The sequence below is a fragment of the Suricata suricatta genome, chromosome 14 (genome assembly GCF_006229205.1).
Source record: "Suricata suricatta isolate VVHF042 chromosome 14, meerkat_22Aug2017_6uvM2_HiC, whole genome shotgun sequence".
Classification (NCBI taxonomy): domain Eukaryota; kingdom Metazoa; phylum Chordata; class Mammalia; order Carnivora; family Herpestidae; genus Suricata; species Suricata suricatta.
In genome coordinates, this window is record NC_043713.1 from 32034348 (window position 1) to 32055652 (window position 21305).

The 21305-nt window shown below is 36.3% G+C and overlaps 1 pseudogene; it reads left to right on the plus strand.

Annotated features, from left to right (window-relative positions):
• Window positions 1-2887: 2887 nt before the first annotated feature.
• Window positions 2888-21305, plus strand: part of LOC115277399 — a 130685-nt pseudogene continuing 112267 nt past the window's right edge.

The following is a 21305-nucleotide window of genomic DNA, read 5'->3' on the forward strand; positions in this document are numbered from 1 at the left end:
ATAATGAAATTAACGCAGCATTCTCTTCTGCTCCTCTCAGAGACAGACCTATATGTGATACCTTTTTTGTTTCTTCAACCTTTTTTTAAGTTTATTTATTTATTTTGTGAGAGAGAGAACATGCAGGGGAAGGGCAGAGAGAAAGGGAAACACAGAATTTCGAGTAAGGCTCCACACTGTCAGCCCAGCGACCCACGCAGGCCTTGAACCCACGAACTGTGAGACCATGATCTGAGCTGAAACCAAGAGTCATATGCTCAACCGACTGAGCCACCCAGGTGCCCCTGTTCCTTCAACTTTTTAAACATTATAATATTCCAAAAATAGAATGATCTGATGGACTTCCAGACATTATTAAGCATTAAAATTAATAATTTGAATATTAAAACCACATGCACTTTTAGTCAAGTTAATTTTTATTGAAATCACCTTTGTGCTCACTTCTCTCTTTTTTTTATGTTTATTTATTATTGAGACAGAGAGAAACAGAGCATGAATGGGAGAGGGATAGAGAGAGAGATGTAGAATCCAAAGCAGGCTCCAGGCTCTGAGCTATCAACACAGATCCCAACAAGGGGCTTGAACCAACAAACTGGTCAGATCATGACCTGGGCCAAAGTTGGTCACTTAACCAGCTGGGCCACCCATGCGCCCCTGTACTCCCTGCTCAATACATTCTCCACCTTTGCCTGGAGGATTTCCTATCCCAATGTAATCATAAGTCATGCAGTGTTCGCTTTAAGCTTCATATAAATGTTCTCATTCTGTTCTTACTATTCTGCAACTTTCTTTTTTCACCCAACATTAAAATTTTCAAAGTAAATCTGTACTTATACAGTACATGTTCATTCATTTAACAATATGGAAAAAATGATATATTTACTTATTTTTAATAATCCCTATGCTCAGTGTGGGGCTCAAACTCACAACCCCAAGATCAGGAGTCACATGCTTTTCTGACTGAGCCAGCCAGGTGCCACTCAGTAGGTGAAATTTTTAAATTCTTCTCCCAATGACATTTTCAAGCTTTTGGTATTACAAAGACATTTACTTTTCTCAAGTCATGGAAACTGGAAGCACTAGGCCAACAGTGTGTGATAACTCTTGATTTTCATATCCTTTCTAGCCCTTTGTACAGTTGTGCTTCTAAAGGTCAGTGACTAAGTTTGTGCACAAAGTCAAGTCCATCCCAATTTATGATTGATAAAACCTGTTTTTTATCTTTTTCTTTTTTTCAAAATTTCTAAACATGTCTGCCTTTGTTCTGTAGCAAATGCCATCTTATATTTCATAATCACTGAGGTAACTGAGTATACATTTAGATTGTGTGGTGGTAGTTCTATTTTACTGTTTTTGTCATCGATAAGTGTTCTTTGCCTAGATCAGTGAATAGTAGTTTTTTTCTCTTTCTCCTAACCGTGTCTTTCTGTCTCCAAATTCCAAATAAGTAATATGTTTTCTTTTTGAGTCACCCTGATGGGCGATTAAGCTGTTTATCAACATTTAGCAATATTGCTTTTTGTTGACTTTTGTTTGTTTGTTTGTTTTTGGTAGCCAACTGGCGACTTGAACACATGGTCCCTCACTAATTTGACAAAATCTAAAGTCTTTTTTTGAGATCTTGATGAAATATGCTAAATTTGATGGAATCTGACATCTTTTGAGATCTCAGTAACATATGCTAAATATGTTCTGTTTTTTATACACAGGTGGAGATGACATCTTAAACAATCAACTCCTTGCTCACAACTCCATGAAATAGTTTAGTTGAAGCTTTCATCTAAATCCCACTGAAAGCAACATATGATCGAGGAGCTGCCTCCATGTCTTCCTTTTTTTCAACATCTTTATTCCTTCAAATTATTTTCTTCCTTTTCTTTTGGTAAAGGAGGGAAAGAAGGAGATTATTCTTCAACAAACCATGTGCCATAATTGATTATTACTTCTCATTTTCTGCTGATGTATAGGTGTATTATATCCACAGTCTCAAAAATTAAGAAAAAAATCTCTTCTCCAGCCTAATTAAACTGTCATGCATAGTCTTCCATATTTCCATTCACATTGTTATAATGATCAGAATATGCATGTGAAAGATTGAGCAAAGAGATGGTTTCTCCTGTTAGTGAATTGCTCTCTGTTAGTTACTAATGGCAGATTCATAATTATGTGACTGAGAGGATTAAAAGTTGGTGGATATTAGGGCCATATGAACAGGAAGTAACTGCAATGGTGAAATAAACTGATATCTGCTAAGCTTCATGATAACTGGTTCAGAACCGAAAAATCTAGTCAATAGACATCTGCTTATTGCCAGTTGCCAAAGATGGACAGATTCCATCTTTTAACCAAAATACATGTAGTCAATATTACTTCAAAACAGCCTGTCAATTAAGTAAAACAATACTGAAAAGGCTACATCAAATCTTTTTTTGCTAGACTGAATTTACTTGAGTTCAATCAAAATATCCTTTTGTTTTCTCTTTCATCCCATAAATGTTCACTGAGCGCTAACCTGCTAAATTTACACTCAGGAATGAACAAGGCAGATGAGCTCCGGCACACACATAGCTTTTGCCCTAGAGGCTGGAGAGATAATGTGGAATATAACCTGCTAGTTTGAAACTAAGGGTTGTACAATGGCTGTCTTTTAAAAAGAGAGTAATTCTTAGATTAAGAAGGGTAATACAGAACATATCTAAAGCATCTGTAAATATATTGTCTTGGTAGTCTCAGCTAATGTTGGCTGCAACACTTTTACCCTGTAGACACAAAGTGTAGGACTCACTCCAATAGCATTAACAGTGCATGGAAACCCATTAGAAATACCTACCCCAAACCTACTATATCAGAAATTTGGATTCCAGTGCAGGCTAAAGTTTGAGGAACAATGAGTGTGTATCAGAGTCACCTGCAGGACTTACTGTGTTACCGACCATTGGACCTCATGTCCGGAAGTTCAGATTCAGTAGGACTACAGTGGAGTTTGATAATTTACATTTTTAACAAGTTTTTGTTGATGCTGAGCTGGTGGTATGAGGACCACACCTGAAGAACCACTAGCTTATTGAATATCCATCCTGGATGAACATTACATGAAAATTATCTGGAAGCATCTAAAAACACCAGTGTTTGGATTCTACCCCAGAGCAGTGAACGCAGAATCTCTACATGTGTGCCCAGACTTTACCTTTAAAAAATGAATTCCATGTAATTCTGATGTATATCCAAGGTTAAGGAAGCATGCTTTAAGAAAATTACTCCATCTCCCTGTGCTACCCTTTAGCACACAAGTAGAATGCTATCTTTCCTCCTAAAAGCCACTGGGAATTTGAAGCAGAACTTATTTTAAGCTGTTTCTACATAATGCTCCCCCCAAAGCAATAGTAAAATGAACAAAAAATCAATAAAACATATTATCTAGCATTATCTAGGTCAAAATAATACATTAAAACCCTAGGTATTCTGCCAAATTCATTTTAATAAGCAACTCTCAACTATATTGAAACTTTTTCCAACTGGGACATATGTGTAAATATAACTCTAACAGTTTTCATTTTTTAAAAAGACAAGAGTATGGTTCGTGCCATAAACCTTAATCACAGTCTTAGATCCTAGATTGTGGTGTAACAGGAATGCAAAAATATTTACTTTATTGATGTTTAGAAATAAATGAAAAATCCCTTACCTGGCACTGAGGCCATTACTAGTCAAGATGAAGTTTGTAACCTGTTCTTGGAGTGAAGAGCAAATGGCAATTTCTCTGGGGGAGGTAATTCTTGCTGTGTCTGGGAGAGTGTGGCCTCTCTTATCAGGATCTTCTGTTCTGCAGGGAGCCAGTGGGCCTTGGGGGTCTCTTTGTTTACTATCTTAGTCCTTTTCCGTTATAATAAGCATCAGGCCTGTAAGTTATTCTGTTCCCCAGAGTAGTCTCCTGTGGCTTTAAAGCCCTCCAAATGCCACAAGTTCTCAATACCCCACCTCCCAACTCCCCTGCAGAATTTTTAAGTGACAAGAAGCTGGAAAAATACAGATGGCATAATTATATATTTTGCAGTTGATTAATCACCACAAAACATTAATCACATTTTGTATAACAATACATAATCAAATTCTTTATAGTAGAAATTAAGTTTCTTTCTGATAGAGAATGGATTCCTTTAGGATATTGACAGGGTTTTTCAGCATCTGTTTGGCTTCCATTCCACATCTGCATTTGAGTTTTGTCTGCTTTAGGGCTTAGTAAAGTGTGGCTTAAAGGTTGTTTTATGACGATAAATGTACGTGCTAATAGAAGAATTTGTTGAAAGGAAAATATTTGAACACGTTAGATACTATAAATATATTTTTTCCAGGCCATAACATGTTTCTTTAGTGAAAACCATTGGATTTTGTTTTCCTAAAGAGTAATCCCACAGAAATCAAATATAAATTATACACATGGTTTTTTTCTTGATAGCTACTGAGATAAATTCTTAATCTTGTAATTAGCTTTATATTATTATGAGACAAAATCCATGTGTAATTTTTAGAAATAATGTTTTTATGGTATAAGTGCCTAATTTCTTGATTATATAAAATAATTGTACAGATTGTATATTATCAATTTGTGTGTGCATTTTGGTGTTTATAATCATTTGCCAAATAACTATAAATGTACACACATCACATATATTATACACAAGCATATACAAACTTAAAGTTGCCACATTCTTTTACTATTTGGATATTACAAACAAAATATCATACCTCTTATGTATTTCTGTCACTCAAAAATGGTGATATATATATACATATATCCATCTGTATTTATATCTTTATTATGTGTATCAAGAAAAAATTACAGAACAAACATGTACATCCTCTGCTTTCAAGTGTTTAATCAGAAGAACATAAGCATATGAGACAAGGAAATTTTCCACAACAACATATAAATAATAATATAACCATTTCATATGTGCCTTATTAAGTGTGTGTGTATATGTGTGTGTGATGCTACTTTTGTTACACTGTGATTACATGGCTAGCATTTAGAATTCAAAAATTCACATGATCATGTTATTCTGGCCTAATATTGAAACTCATACATATTTGTTACAGCATAGGTACACATGTGTGAATATTAATTTATCTCAAAAGGAAAAATATAAGGAAACATACATTTAGGTTGGGTTATTTGTATTAGAGAGAGGAATCATGCCATGTAATCTGATTACTAGAAATTGAAGTAAAGTATGCTAATAATTGGGAAGAATGGTCCCATGGGAAGAATAGGGTAGAAGAGAAAAGAAGATGATATTCATATAGAGAGAATGAGAAGATAAACATCACCCAAGCAGAGGAGCCATGTTGAAGAATGGTTTCAAAAGGAATGATTATACATTCTTCTAATACATGACATTTGTATCAATTTTATTTAAAATTACCTTAACCATTGGAACTTGGTTACCAAGTGCTGCCCCTGGAATGGTTAATACTGTATGTCAATTTTCATTCCCCAGATTTGGGTTTCCTGGCAGTGCATTATCTTTGAAAGGCTGCTGGAGAAACTGACATGTCCCTTTCCTTACCTGCAGGTACATGTGGCCTCCCAGACCCCAGGAGCCTGCAGCCTGGATTTCCAAGAGGCCACTGCCGAGACTTCCACAGCCCCTCTGTCTAATGGCACGGGCATTAGATTCCACCCTTATTTCACATTCAGCCAATACAGCTCTGCACACAGAAAGGTAAGCAGTGCAGGCTTGATAAGCTTGCCTTTTGAACAAATAATTTGTCGGTCTGTGTTGGGAACTGGGATGTTACTAGTTCTGTGAAGCACTTTTAGCACTGTGAAAAGTGGTATACAAATAAAATGATTGATGTCCTGTCAATAGGAACTTCAGGAAGAGGATCAAACAGAGCAGTTTCTTTTGAAATAGGGATGGATGTGGGGTGGAAAGGTGTTAGATTTTACTTTTCTATCTATCATAAACCCCAAAGCATCATTCCAGCAAGAAAAGAACCTGATATCTGAACAAGGCAGAACACAATTTCTTAGCAGTAGACACATCCCAGTGAAAAACACAAAAGCTGGATTTGTAAAAATCCATTCATAAGGATTTTATTGTAAATTTTTCCCATCACTGGAATGATGTTGGCTGGAGCACTTACATATCTTCAAGCATTTTTCTTTTTGCCTCCATTTTTCAAAGGCTTTTAAACTTTTCTTTAAAATGGCCAGATTACCATTTCTAAGAACATTTGGATGTGAAAATATCAATAAGATAATTTAGGAAATTGCTGGATATAAAATAAATATATGCAATAAGTTGCATTTCTGTAGAATAGGTATGTTAAAAATGTAAAATAAAAAAACTATATGACCAAAACTGAAAATAATTAAGTATGATTCTTTTAAAAAATACAGATTTGTAAGCCCCTTATGAAAAAAATAGAGAGAGATTTTTGTTAGAAGACATTAGAGAATATTTAAATAAATGGAATCATATACAATGCTTATAGGTAAGCAGATGCAATTGTTGAAAAAATGTGATTTCCCTCAAATGTATTATAGCTTCAACACAATTACAATAAAAACACAGATAGGGCTTTTTTTAAATGATAGGATGATTCTAAAACATATATGCAAGAGCAAAGTACAGGAATAAAGAATAAACAGTACATTTCAAACATCAAGAATCGTCAAGATATTACCAAATATCAAGAATTATTGGAAAGTTATAGTAATCAGTATAGGGGGACAATGGAAGAGAGACAATGCAGAAAGAAAAACACTGTCAAGTTAGAAACAGACCCAAGTCTTGGGGGAAGTTGGTTAATGACCAGGTACACTGTTGTAGTTGGGGAAAAAACATCTTCAATACATTTTTCCACAACAAGCACTGATCATAAAAAATACTTATTTGAATCTCTACCTCACACTATTTATAGGAATCATTGAGCTAGATTAAAAATGTAAATATCTAAATTATAAAGATAAAATTACAAAATAATATAAAAATATATTGTAAAGATCCTGAAATAAAAATAATTTCTTAGGGAAGACTTAATAAATGCAACCCATGAAAGATAAATAAGTGTGAATGTATGAAAATTAACATTTCAATTCTCCAAAAGCCTATTAAGCAACTAAAGACATACTGCAAACTAGGGGAAGATATTTTATACACATATAACTAATGAAGATTAGATCTAGAATATGTAAAGAACTCCTTTTAATAAGAAGATGATTTTAGTAGTTTTTGTGTGTTTGTTTGCTGGTTTATTTAGAGAGGAAGATTTTTTGCAACACAAACACACACTATGGCCAACTAATTGACATTTCTCAAAGTGGAAGGAGAGATATTACATAATCATATGAAGAGACTCTCAATTTGTCAATAATCAGCACAGTGAAATGTAAAATCTCTGTGGAGGTGTGTTTTATGCCCAACACCCTGTTAGAAAATCAGAACTCAGGCAACTGACTTTTTCTACATATTGTTGGTGGGAGTGCATATTGATACAATGACTTGGACAAATATTTGGCATTTTCTATTAAAAGAGATGATTCTCATACTTTGAGACCTAGCCATGCCATTCTTATTTATATATCCTAGAGAAATCTTAACCATGTGCATTTAGGGACATCCACAAAAATATATACAGCAACTCTGTGTGTACTAAGCACAAAAAATGTTTGGCCTTTCCACAAGGGAAATGATAACTACGTTGTCCTACATGCATACAATTTACTTCTCTAAAACAGTGAAAATAAATGAACCAGAGCTATAGTGCTGTCTTATAATAGATAGAACATCTGTATCCATATCTACAACTACCAATTATCTATCCATTTATTTCACATTAATATATTTTGGTGTACATGTTTCTCTTTTTGTGTAGGTCACCATGTTGTTTAGATATGCACTTCAAATTGAGACTCTCCCTTGCCTACCACTATAATGTTGCAAAAGCAGAACAGGACAAGTCCTTGGCTGTCAGCTCTCTGAACCTGAGCGCTGTGCAAGTATCTCTTCTACAATAGCTCTGTCTTCTGGTCACCTTCATTCCAGTTTGTCCTGTGCATTCAAAACCTCACAGAATATATTTTTCTAATTGTGAGACAGCTCTGTTGCTAATGAACAGGAGATGCAACTTTATAATATCCATTCCTTGTATCTTTGGTTTTTTAAATTTTTATTTTAATTTTTTTTATTTATTTTTGAGAGACAGAGAGAGACAGCGTGAGCAGGGGAGGGTCAGAGAGAGAGAGAGGGAGACACAGATTCTGAAGCAGCTCCAGGCTCTGAGCTAGCTGTCAGCACAGAGCCCAACACAGGGTTCAAACCCTCTAACCGTGAGATCATGACCTGAGCTGAAGTCGGATGCTTAACCGACTGAGCCACACAGGTGCCCCCATTCCTTGTATCTTTGTGGTCCAATGTGACTTCATTTTCTTAGTGCTAATTCTACCACTTTAAATCATTTATGTATGTGAGACTGGCTACTTGGTCCTCCATAACCTAAATCATCTATCTCCTATTTTGGAATCTCTCTAGTTGTTCTTCTTAAAGAGGATGCCCAAATCTAGGTCAAAAATGTAAGAAGACAGCTGAACAGCTCAAAAACCAATGGCAATATTTGGCAGGGTCTTTGATCTGGATGATAGAGGTCATTCTCTCCCATTAGCCATTATACATTTATCTACTCATTCATGCTGTTTTATCACAGACAGTTACCAGGAGGTAGACTCTGAGCCAGAAATTTGTTACAGAAAGTTTATTACATAGCATCTTTAGGAACAACAATTTTAAGGGAGTGAGGGAAGCAGAGTTGAGCTGAAGAAGAAGTTAAACCCTAATATGGTTTCAACAGAGCCTTCAGCCAACCTTATGGAGAGTTCTGGAGCTGAGGCAATTCTTTAGAGGTGTCTTGACTCAAGGTGCACAGACAGAACTCTGTACTCTGACACTAAATAGTCTTTGGAGCTGACCCCAGGGAGCAGTGCTAACCTTGAGGGTTAGACTCCCTTCACAGCAGGGTAACTGCAGAGAAGAAAGTGCTTCTGAGAGCCAGGAAAATGAGACGCAGATCCTGAAAGAGGATCTGGCACACCACTGCAGTCATGTGTTATAATGTTTTTTTAACATTATATATATATAAATAAAAACAAACAAAAAATAAACTATTTAGAAAATTATGAGGTCAAAAGCAGTGTAAAGATAACTTTCTGTAAATGTATGCAAGTTATTCCATGACATGTATAAAATATCATGTCTTGAAGAATTTCCTTGTAAACACAACTCTCAAAGTCAAATCCAGTTTCTCTTTGTTTTGCTTTATTTCAAAGGAACACATTATCCTGGAATGAGTTTATGTGAATGTATCATGGGGATGGGAGAGACAGTATGAAAAGGAATGATACTGGTCTCAAGAAAAAACTACATTTACTTGATGTGATGTACTTAAAATATTGCTTTAATGGATTTGAAAATTTGTTGCCCATTTGAAAATAATAATTAACTACCTGAATCTCAGAAGTAAAATGATATGATAACTATTGTGAAAAACAACAAGGAACGTTTGAATTCCCTCTCTTACACATCTTTAAGCTAACTCTTACACAACTTTAGGGCTCTCCAATTCAGTATTTCCAGGAGTTATTTCTTAACCCAACACCAAAAAAGACATCTCATATCACTTCTACATATTCCTAAAGCATCATGAAAACCATTATCCCACTTTTTGGAAATATCTGTTAATGTTTCTCTTTTCTCCTTTAACTGAGAATTTCTAAGGAGTGTGTCTTTTTTCAAATAAGTAATTAGCAGCATGTATCACAGCTTCTGACATAGCATAGGTAATCAGCAAATATTAAGATGGATAGATGAATTCCAAATTTCTATATCCAACTGCATATTTATTTTTCTACCTGGATGTCTTACAGGCACTTTAAGCTTAACATGCTCCAAACTTATTTCTAATTATCATCCTTTACCCCAAACCTGTTTTTCCCATAGACTTTAGTCAGTCTATATAACTGGCAATTCCATCCTCCTAAGAGATCAGTTCAAAATTCTAAAAGTTATCTGAAGTCTTTTCTGTTTTCACATTGTACATTTATGTTATCAACAAATTCCATTAGCTGCAACTTTAAAATAAATAGAATCTGACTGCTTCTCCTAACCTATACTGCTAATATCCTAATCCAAATCAATGACACCTAGTAAGTAGTGAAACCTTGGTTTGTGAGCATAATTCATTCCAGAAACATTCTTGTAATCCAAAGCACATTTACATCAAAGTGAATTTCAAGAACCATCGGCTTTGTTGTGATCATGTGGCATTTGGCATCACGTACTACTTGTATTGTCAAGACCTTGCTGGTTTATCAAGTTAAAATTTACTAGAAATGTTTGCTTGTCTTGTGGAACACTCACAGAACAAGTTACTCACCATCCGAGGTTTTACTTGTGTCACATACTTCCTACCTTGATCTCCTTACTTCTACCTGATCCTGCCTCCCTCCAGACTATATTCAATGTGAGAGCCTGAATGATTTTTGTAAAATAAGAGTCAGATCACCCAACTTCTGTTTAAAACTTCCAATGTACTTCACATTGTTATCGCCATGAAAACTTCTTCATTTCCTCTGGGTTTTGCTCAAGTGTCATGTTCTACTGAAGGCCTTTTTTTACTGGTATAAATAGCATGACAATCCCCTTCCACATGAAATCCATTCATCTCCGCCCTATATTTTCTCCATAACATTTATCACTATCTTAAATGTTATCGTGTCTCTTGGTTTTATGTTTCTCCATCTCTGGACTGCAGCATTAATAAGAGCAGAGATTTTTGCCTTTGTGTTTACTCCTATTTCCCATGCCTTGGAAAAAAAAAAGCCTGACATATAATATGTGCTCACTAAATGTTAATTAAATGAATGAGCAAATATATGGATGAATGAATAGATGCACAGAAAAAAATTATTATCCAACAAATATAAAATGCCAATTATGGACCAATATCTCTGGAAACAATAGATAAGAACAAGGAAATGTCGCTCTCCTAAAGGAGCTTAAATTCTAGCTGGGAAAGACAGGTAATAAGTAAGTACACAAGTGAATAAAACAAGTTACTTATAGGTAGTGGTAAGCATTATCTATATTATGAAGCAAAGGAGCCCAGTGATCTAAGAAGGATGTATTAACTAGAATAGGATGTTGGCTAATTTAGACAGGGGCCTCAGGGAGGTCCTCTGTCCTATAGTGACAATTCAGTCCAAATTGGAAGGATAGCAGGAAGAGCATCCCACACAAGGGAATGTCAAAGAGAAGGACAAAGATGCCTAGGAAGGAGCAAGCTGTGGGAGCAAGATGTCCAAAATGCCTGGATGTGATAATGAAGGTGCCTTCAAAGGATCTGAGGAAAATGGGGAGCTCAAAGAGTTTGCTGGGGAAAAATATTTGCCTCTTCTTCACCGTTTAACTGCAGTGCTTTGGAGCCAACTTCAGTTAAAGCAGAAAATTTGTTATGGAGCAATTTTGTTATTTGTTTATTTTTTCATCTCCACAATTGACCACAAGCCCCTGGTAAACAGATCCCATGTCTCCAACCACCAAGAACTATACCTGATACAGAGTCTTACACAAAAATCTGTTAAATAAGTGTGATGAGTAAAATTTCCAAACCAAGTAAGAACAATATACACATTAGGCAAGCCACTTGAGACTGGAAAATAGTTCTGCACAATTAAATGATGGATTATCAAAATGGTCCAAAACATTTTGTTCCATATTGTGTTTTATTAGATAGGAACTGAAAACAATCCAATCTAGTTTCACTGTTGCTATCATTGTTCTTTTTTATTTTGTTTGATGGTTGGTCATTGGTGGTATATTTTGGCTTTAAGGGTGTTGGTAACTACAGAAGAAACAAAGAAGTAATTCAGCAAAGAATCCATTAACCCAATGTATAATGCACTAATGATTTTAATTGCTGTTTCCACAAGTTTTAATAGGAATTTCAATTCAGATTAATAATAATTGAATCCACTTTTTCTAAATACTAACTAGAGTTGAAATGTTAACAAAAAAAGTCATGAAATAAACTTATACACGCAAAAAAGTATAAAACAGATCAGCATGTTAAACTAATTAAATATGGAGGCCATTAGACCCAGGTGACTCTAATGTCCTTGGGGCCTACATAGGCCAAACAAAATCTAAACCTGTACATGCCTGAAGTTTACAACATCAAAGCACTGAGGACAGCCAATCACAAATAACCAACCAAGCTTTCAAGTATAGACAATCAACAATTTCCTTACTTCCCTTCCACCTTTTCTCTCTAAAAGTCTCCAAATGTCTTACCCTGAGCTCCATGTCAGTGGAGGACCCCTAACCGCTGCCAGTTTGATTAAAATTTGTAACATGTCTCAACTTATCTGTTAGCAGTTCACATTGAAAAATACATAAAATATCTTCTTAATTAAGATTTTCTCATTTTACTTGGATTGTCTTAACTATTTCCTTTTGTATTGAAAAGTTTTGGATAGTTTTTGAAATTTTTAAAAGGTTAAACACTTTTAGATTGTATTCTCTTATTCTTAAAATAGCCTATTAGCCTAGATGTTATATTTCTAATGATCAAATGAATACTAAATTTAATTTAGTATTTAAATTAAATATTGGATGAAAATGAAGTGAAATTAATGTTGATGAACAACTGAATTAAAATTTTTTTTAAATTTAAAAGAATTTGAATGATTGAATTTTAAATTATGTGAATATGAATTCAAACTTAAAATTTTACCTGAATTTAATTATACGAAATTTAAAATTTTACCTGAATTTAATTATATGAAATTTAAAATTCATTTAAATGTTAAATTTAATTATTTTAAGTTTCATAAGTATTTGAGGGAAATAACCAGGAAAACTCTCACACGTTAAAAGTTACTAAATTTTGGACACTAGCAAAGACAGTTGGACTAATTTCATTTGGTATTAGTTTACACTAAGCTCCAACATAAAACATTTCAATCATTCAAAAGAGGAAATAAATATATTCATAAATAATTACTATATTCCCCTATGTGATTGCAGCCACACATTAGAAATATGTTAAATATAAATGCAATTTTTCAAAGTATTGAACTGTTTGAAAATGATAATTGTCATGCTAAACGGGATAGATTGACAAACAGAAAATGAATTAAAAGAGTACCAGATATTATTATAAGCTAAAAAATGTGTAAAGAAGAAAAACAGAAAGTGCCAATATTTTTATTACTGGTGATAAGATACACCTTTTTGACTGTATCTATTATTGAATATAACTAGTAAAATTCTTACAGATTCATTTTTAATCTGTTAAAAATTTAGTGAATGGTCATTTGGGAAATTACTCATTTTTTGGTGAATCAACTTTTAGCTAATTGTTTTTAGTGAATTGATTCAGAGCCAAATAATAAAAGGTTAAACAAAGGTTATGAAACTGGAATCTCACGGAAAGGAACAGAATTGTGAGATAGAAATGCCACAAAAAACAAAACAAAACCAAAACAAAGGACTTAGCGCCTATTAACCAGTTCCCAAGATCTCCCTAGTTAGTGTTCAAGCCAGAGCTAGAATTCAGGCAGACAGCTTTTGCTTCTGCCGTCTTTTCACCTCTGTAGTCCTTGGTACAGGAACCAGAAAGAGGTGTAACACCAATAACAGCCAATGTTCGTTTTGCTAAATGTGACCTTAAATGTATCCGAATAATAACAGTGGTTATGTCTGGATGCAGGACAATAGATTATTTTTATTTTCCTCTTTGTGCTTTCTTGTATTCCATAATTATTTTTAATTTACATGCATTATTTTCACATTAAGAAAAATCAGTACAATTTATTACTCTTAATATAGAAAAGTACTAGGAATAATACCCTGTAGCAACATAAACTTACTTCATTGATTTGTAGAAATCTACATTATAGGAATTAACTTATTTGCCTGATGGGAATGTGCATTTTTGTCCATTTGTATACATTGTGATTCCAATGAAATTTTAAATAGCAGATTGTTATCATTTCCTTGTGTTTAAGTATTACTCAAATAAGATATATTAGTGAGAATAGGCTAAGTTTATACTGATGCAATAAATAACCCCAAATCTTCAGGACTCTATTTCTCTTTCACACAGATACGGTCGGTATGTGTGTGCAGGCATGAGTGTGCATGTGTATGTGTGTGTTTTTTCTCTCTCAGGGCGGGGATGGCTCTACTTCATGGTACCCACTTTTGCTCGCTTTTCATAACCCAAGGCAATCCACAAGGCTCAGGTTACAGCAAGAAAAATGAGAAATATAGCCTTTTCGAGTTTAGGAAAGAAAGAATGGTGGGCTTCTGGCAAACAACAGTAATCAAAGAAGGTATTTTTTTTTTCCTTTTCCCATCCCCCCACCCAGGGCTATATGGGAATTCCAAAGTTGGATGCCATCTTGGAAAATTGTTCTTCTGTACTTTCAATCTTGTAACCCTGGTTCCTCCTCAAATTAAAGAAAAAAAAAAGACCTTCCTTTGATTCCTTTGACACCTATCAAACACAGAGGATTAGAGGAGGACAAATGAGAGATAATGTATGTAAAGCACTTTGACTAGCTCAGCAGGAAGAAACCATCTACATTCAAGGCACTTTAAAAAAATATGCTAATGAAACAAAAGCCCTAGAAAGTTAGAGTAAAAGAGAAAAGGTACAATTGTCACACACCCCCTGCCGACCCCCATCAATTTCCCAAGGACCAAAAAGAACAAAACTTTTTAACGTTCAATGTTGCCATCTCATGGTAATCCATTTCCAGAGTTTGGATTCCAGGACTTCAACACCGACAGTCCATCCCACTAGATCGATAGTATCACAGCGACAGACTCTACCTCTGACACCCTTAGGACACGGACAAGGACATCGTCTGCCTCAATGACTTTTAAAAGTCCTCATGATTAGCATTTCCTATGTGTAATCAGGGTCCACTCTGCTGTTGACTGTGTAGATTTGCATATGAAATGCACCATACAAATAGGTGAAGTCTCTCCTTGTGCTTAAGGAAAATGAACTGTTGGAGAATAAAAACGAGTTCTTGAATCTGAAGAAGTGAGATTGTGAATATGGAGTGGAGATACAAATCTGGCAGTTTGTGACAGAGTGAATAAATCTCTTCACGGAGAATTTCCGTAAGAGAGGAGGAAAACAACAAGGAACCCTGGACAAGGGCAGGACTGCAGATTTCACCCAAAGGCTCATGTGACCTTAGGAAGAGCTCTTTTGCTTATATTGTATTATTGTCTTTCTTGTTATTTTCTTAGACGAAATGACATTTGACTTTGTTTTGGAAAATTCTATCGGGCGACTGGGTGGCTCAGTCAGTTAAGCATCCCACTGTTTATTTTGGTTCTGGTCATGATCTCACAGTTCCTGGGGTCCATGGAGCCCTGCATTAGGCTTCATACTGACAGGGAGGAGCCTGCTTGGGATTCTCTCTCCTTTTCTCTTTCTCTGTCCCTCCCCAGCTGACTCTCTCAGTCTCTCTCTCAAAAATAAATAAACTAACTTAAAAAAAGTTTTTTAATGAAAATTACATAATTTCTATAGGACTCATTTTTTAAATATGTATTTGAAAGAATTCTATATTAATCTCCTTCAGTGATCTAACATCCTACTGTTGTACCCAAGATTTCTTTATCGCCCCCAGAAACCAGAGACCGCCAGGGAGGCCGAAGCACGCATGCAAAAGCAAAGGGCTTTATTACGAATTTAGGCTCGCGGGGGGCGGGCTCACAGACTTTACAGGCGTGGTGGATCCATGCTGAGAGTGAGCGAGCCCCGAACAAAGGCGGGGTAGGACTTTTAGGAGTTTGGGAAGGGGGAGTTACAGGAGATTGTGACATAGGCACAGAGACCCAATCATAATGGTACAACAGTATTGGCAGCAGCTCTAACCATCCACACTGTTCAGAGCGTTTGTTACTTTTGGCGGGACCCAATTACAACATTTAGGGTATCTTTGAAATTAACCAATCACAGAGCGAGTTCAGGGTCTTGTTTAGTGACTATGGGGTTAACTTTAACACTAGGTAACAGGGGCTTATCTAAAGTTCCCATCTGCAGGCCTTACCCTTAGGAATGTGGGGAGAGGTAGCTGGGCCTTCCTCATTGGATACCCCCGGGCAGTGTATGACTGCCAAATGGTCAAATGGTTCCAAAGAGACTGACCTTAGACCTTTTAGCTTAGAGGGGGAAACAAAGCCAGTCATGGCGTCTGTTAGGTTCAGACTCGTGTTCTTATACTACATTCATATGAACACAAGAAAAAGACAACCAGTATCCCAAAACCAAACAAAAGTTTGGTTGCTTTCCTTGAGGTTGCCAAATTTAGAGGACAAATTTATGCTTCAGGATAGGCCTCCTATTGTGAATATGATGACACAACACATTCCCAAGTTACATGGTCACATTTAGGAATTTTATAATAGTACCAAGAAACTGTCTTCCTGTTACTGTGACTTTCTGACACAGCAAAGTTTCTCTAACAAGTAGATTCTCTTTTTTGTTTGTTTGTTTAGTTATTTATTTATTTTGAGAGAGAGAGAACTCAAGCAGTAGGGGGCCACAGAAAGAGGGAGACAGAGAATCCCAGGCAGGCTCCAAGCTATCATCACAGAGCCCCAGGCGGGGCTTGAACTCAAGAACAGTGAGATCTGAAACCTGATCTGAAACCAAAGGTTGGAGGCTTACCCAGCTGAGCCCCAACTAACAGATAGATTCTTGGGACTGATTAAGTTGTATCTACCTGTCAGGTTGAACATCAACATGACTTGGGAAGGGACATCTCCACCCACATTATAGAACACAACAAAACTTTCAGAACAAGTTTACATAAAAATGAAAGAAAGCAGGTGCACCTGGGTGGCTCAGTCAGTTGAGCAAATTGATTTGAGCTCAGGTCATGATCCCAGAGTTGTGGGATCAAGCCCTGTATCAAGCCCTGCTCGAGGTTCTCTCTCTCCCTCTGCCCCTCTTCTGACTTGCATGTGCTCCTGTGAGCACTCACTCTCTCTCCCAAAAATAAAAACAAATGAAGAAAGCAAAACATGATGAATTTCTTCTCTCTCATAACTTCTTCCTCCTTCATAACAGTTTTCTTGGTCCTAGTCCAGGGAGTGGGTAATGTGTTACTAAGAGAGACCAGAGAAATCAGATTGGTCATTTGATATCCTGCTATATAGTCTTCTTCTGACTTTCATATTACATGATAATCACTCAGTGTGAATAGTGGCATCTCTCCCACATGTCAAGATCAATCAGATGACTGTCATGATTATGCAGAGTTGGTTGCTCTGTTTAATAGAAAAAGCAGTGTGGCATTCTGGAGAACCATGGATAATATTATCTAGACCCTACCAACCCAGTGAAGAGCCCCAATTACCCCTAACTGTGATTAAAGCTACCTTTGGCAGGTAATATTGAATTCTAAGAATTAATTAGTTGATTAAGATGAAAGCATTCTCTCTCTCACATTGTCTAATACACATCCCCACAAACATGTATTCAACTGTCCCTTGTTACCTGTGGGAGTTACTTTCTAAGATTCCCAGGGAATTTCTAAAACCCCAGATAGTTCTAGGCCCTAGATATACTGTTTTTTTCTATACATAATTTCTTATAACAAAGTTTAAATTAGAAATTAGGCACTGTAAAAGATTAACAATACAATAATAAAATAGAGCAAATAAAAAATACACTTTAATAAAAAGTTAAGTGAGTATGGACTCTCTCTGTTCCTCACTTTCTCTCCCTCAAAGTATCTTATTGTACTGTGCTGACCCTTCTTTTCCCTGTGATGATGTGGGATGATTGGGGTAAAATGGGGTGAATCATGTAGACATTGTGACATAGTGCTAGGAGTCTAATATTGACCTTTGACCTTGGGTAACTGAAACTGTGGGAAGTGAAATACAGATAGGGCAGGACTATTGGTCGCTTTTCATTTACCCCGATTGATTGTTTTTCTTTTACTCGGTCTTTTACTCTTTAAAGAGGGAGAGGCAAGATGTTACTCCCTAACTAGTTAACTCCAGTAGTTAGCAGACTATTTGTTAGTGAAAAATAAAACTTCTAGTCTTAAAATGATACATACATAAATGAAAATAAAGCTTCTAGTCTTTTCCAAAGCCTCAGATCTATAGCAAAGTGGATCCCAGGCCATCAGAGCGCTGGCATGGCTTGTGGCACTAGTTCTGCTCATATTCTTTCTTTTTTCCCCAGGAAGGGCAGGGTTGCACAATTGGGTGGAGAGAAAAGACTGCATGATGATAAAAACCAAAATATTAAAAGTCAACACCCAGAGTGCCTGGGTGGCTGAGTCAGTTAAGCTTCTGACTTCAGCTTAGGATGTGATTTCATGAATTTGAGCCCCTCATCAGGCTCTGTGCTGACAGCTCAGAGCCTGGAGCCTGCTTCACATTCTGTGTCTCCCTCTCTCTGTCCCTCCCCTGTTCATACTCTGTCTCTCTCTCTTTCTCTCAAAAATAAATAAAACATTAAAAAATTAGAAAATAATAAAAGTCAATGACCATACAACACACTGGAGAAAGCCAAATTGCAAACCTAGAAATCAGCAGATGCCCATCTTTCCTTCTTGAGGCTAAAATACTTAGATTGCTTTCAGCCCCCATTTTGTCCTAACACTTTTTCTAAAATAAAATATTCTTCTTATTTTCTCTATCTCACATAGTTCAATGTTTGTTTTAATTGAATAGATTGAATGTAATTTTGTTTTAAAAATTTTATTTATCCACTTGAAAAATATCAAAGACTTCCCCAGAATGTGGCTAATCATAGGGTGAGGCCTGCTATTGTAGAACAGGTAACCTGTCTGGATATTTAATAAAAAAAAAATACTTTGTTTTTATGTAGGTGTCAAGCAAGATACCTTTATTTTTATTTACAAATACCTTTATTTTTAGTTACTTTGTTTTCATAATGTATTTCCAAAACTACAACTAGTTTAGGCTCTTGAAAACTCTGGCTCACTCATTTGACACACTGTTCCATTGGCAGCTTGCTGTTCTGTATTTTCATACTTAAGCAGCGAATTTTTCTCAGAATGACGTGCACTGAGTCTTTCCCATAGGACAGAAGTGCATAAACTGTATAGTCATGTAAGCACCCCCTTCTTCAGACACAAGTGTTCAAAATGAAAGGGAGAAAAACTAACATTGACCTGGTACTTGTCTCTGGAAATAGGACAGATCCTTCCCCCTCGATCTGTCAATAAAATAGTAAATGGACACATTTTTTGTCCATGTCTTCCTCTTGTGCTTGAAATTTCTGTAGAGCTGGTACAGGCAGAGGCAATGACTGAGACCACTTGGATGTGCAATTGGGAACAATTAACTTCTCTTTCTCAGAAATTGTATCCTTAAATATTCCTTTACTTTTAGCTTTTTTCTCTCCATGTTTTGTTTTGTTTTTTAAAAGGCACAGATGGTAGTAGAATGTGTTTTAAGATAGTAACACTTTAGAACAAAATGTTTTGTAGAATGACAGGAAATCCACGAAATTTAGAACTTGAAGGAACTTCAGAAATTGTGCTATCACATCAATTTTAGGATGGGTTTATGCAGAGCTCAGGGAGCTCAGCTAGGAGAGGGAAGGATCCTGGGCTGCCGTGGACTCCTCATCCTGCCCCAGCCTACCACCTCTGCTTCTGTCTATACAACACTTGGGGATGTGTGAGAGAGAATTACTTTGAAAAGAAAAATATTCCACCACTGAAGGTATAAGCTGTGTGTGTGTGTGTGTGTGTGTGTGTGTGTGTGTACATGCTCTTAAACCAGTGATTTAACCAATCTGTTCACTTAAAAGTTGAAGAAACGAAGTCCCAATATTGTCTAAATAAGCATGTAAAAGCCAAGACTAGAAATCTGCCCTCCTGATTCCTAATTTTTGTTTGTTTTCCCATATGACACTGCCTTTGTTGCTTGGCACTAAGCCAGGAAAGACTGGGCTGGTGGGGCAAGCAGTTCTGAGATGAGGAGGAGGGGTAAAAATGGAATGCCAATGGGAGGGAATGAGAATCCTCATACTTCTAGTGTCCAGAAGGCTGTTAAGTGTGTGGCAGAATGGCCATTTGACCAAGAGATATTTGCTTCACCCAGGTGAGCAATGGCCATAGAAGAAATGACTTACTGTCCCAGGGGTGAGAAAGAGAGCATGTGGGGAAGATTTTTTCTCAGTCAGTATTGTTGCAAGAGAGCAAATGTGAATGGTGGGCAGGAGGGAGAAGGACCTCTGGCAAATTGATGGATAAACATGAGGATTCTTAATCTTCATCCAGTCCCACCTTACCATGATCTTTCCCTTCCTCCTCTGTATTCATAAACACTTTCATTTATATCAGATTCTTTTACACATGTATATATTATGTTTTGGCTTCTACATTTTCCTATTCAAATTTAGTCACTCCATGGCCCATTTCCTGAAGGAGGGACACATTATTGCTTCCTGTCTTCAGGGACACTTCTCACAGTTCTGGTCACTGCATGAGTGTCAATGAAGGAGTGAAGATATTTTACAGAATTAATTTAGGTATTAATAAAATTAAAGGTGAACCATTTAAACAAACAATTATATTTCAGTTGTGAAGAGGGAATGTGGAATTCTTGTGGACAGTTTGGCTTAATGGCCTTTTTGACAAAGCCAGTTAGAGCTCAGAGGAAGGGGACTCCAGCTGCCTTCACTGCTCCGGGACGGGAGTCGTGTCCCTCACTTTCATCGAAGGCGGCTCCTTGTTTCTCTCCCTGCTCTGGTGAATGCTTCGGTTTGCAGCAGGCCCTATAACATTACCATGCATAACAATCTGTCACTATTATTCATGGCTTTTCTCCAGTCTCCATACTTTTGACATTGCCATTAAAGAGATTCAGTGTGCTTAGTAGCTCTTTAAAAAATAAATAATTGAAAGCTAAATTATATTAAACCGGGCCAATGCTGACCCCTTCACCTCAGACCATTGCTATCTCCTTAAATGTATTCCTTCTTAAATCATATTGTAATTTGAAGATGCTGAAGTCTAAGTTTTTTGACTCAAATGCAGTTTCTTCTGATGCATAATTCATTTTCACTTTGTTACTGGTGCTGCACACGCAATCGCTTTTTTGGCAGCTAAATGCAGAATGAAATCAACAACTCTGTAAAGGGTGAAGAATCGGAGTGGACATCTTGGCGGAAGAAATATTAAGCATGTCACAATGTTTTGTACTCTGTCTGGTGAAATGGAGACA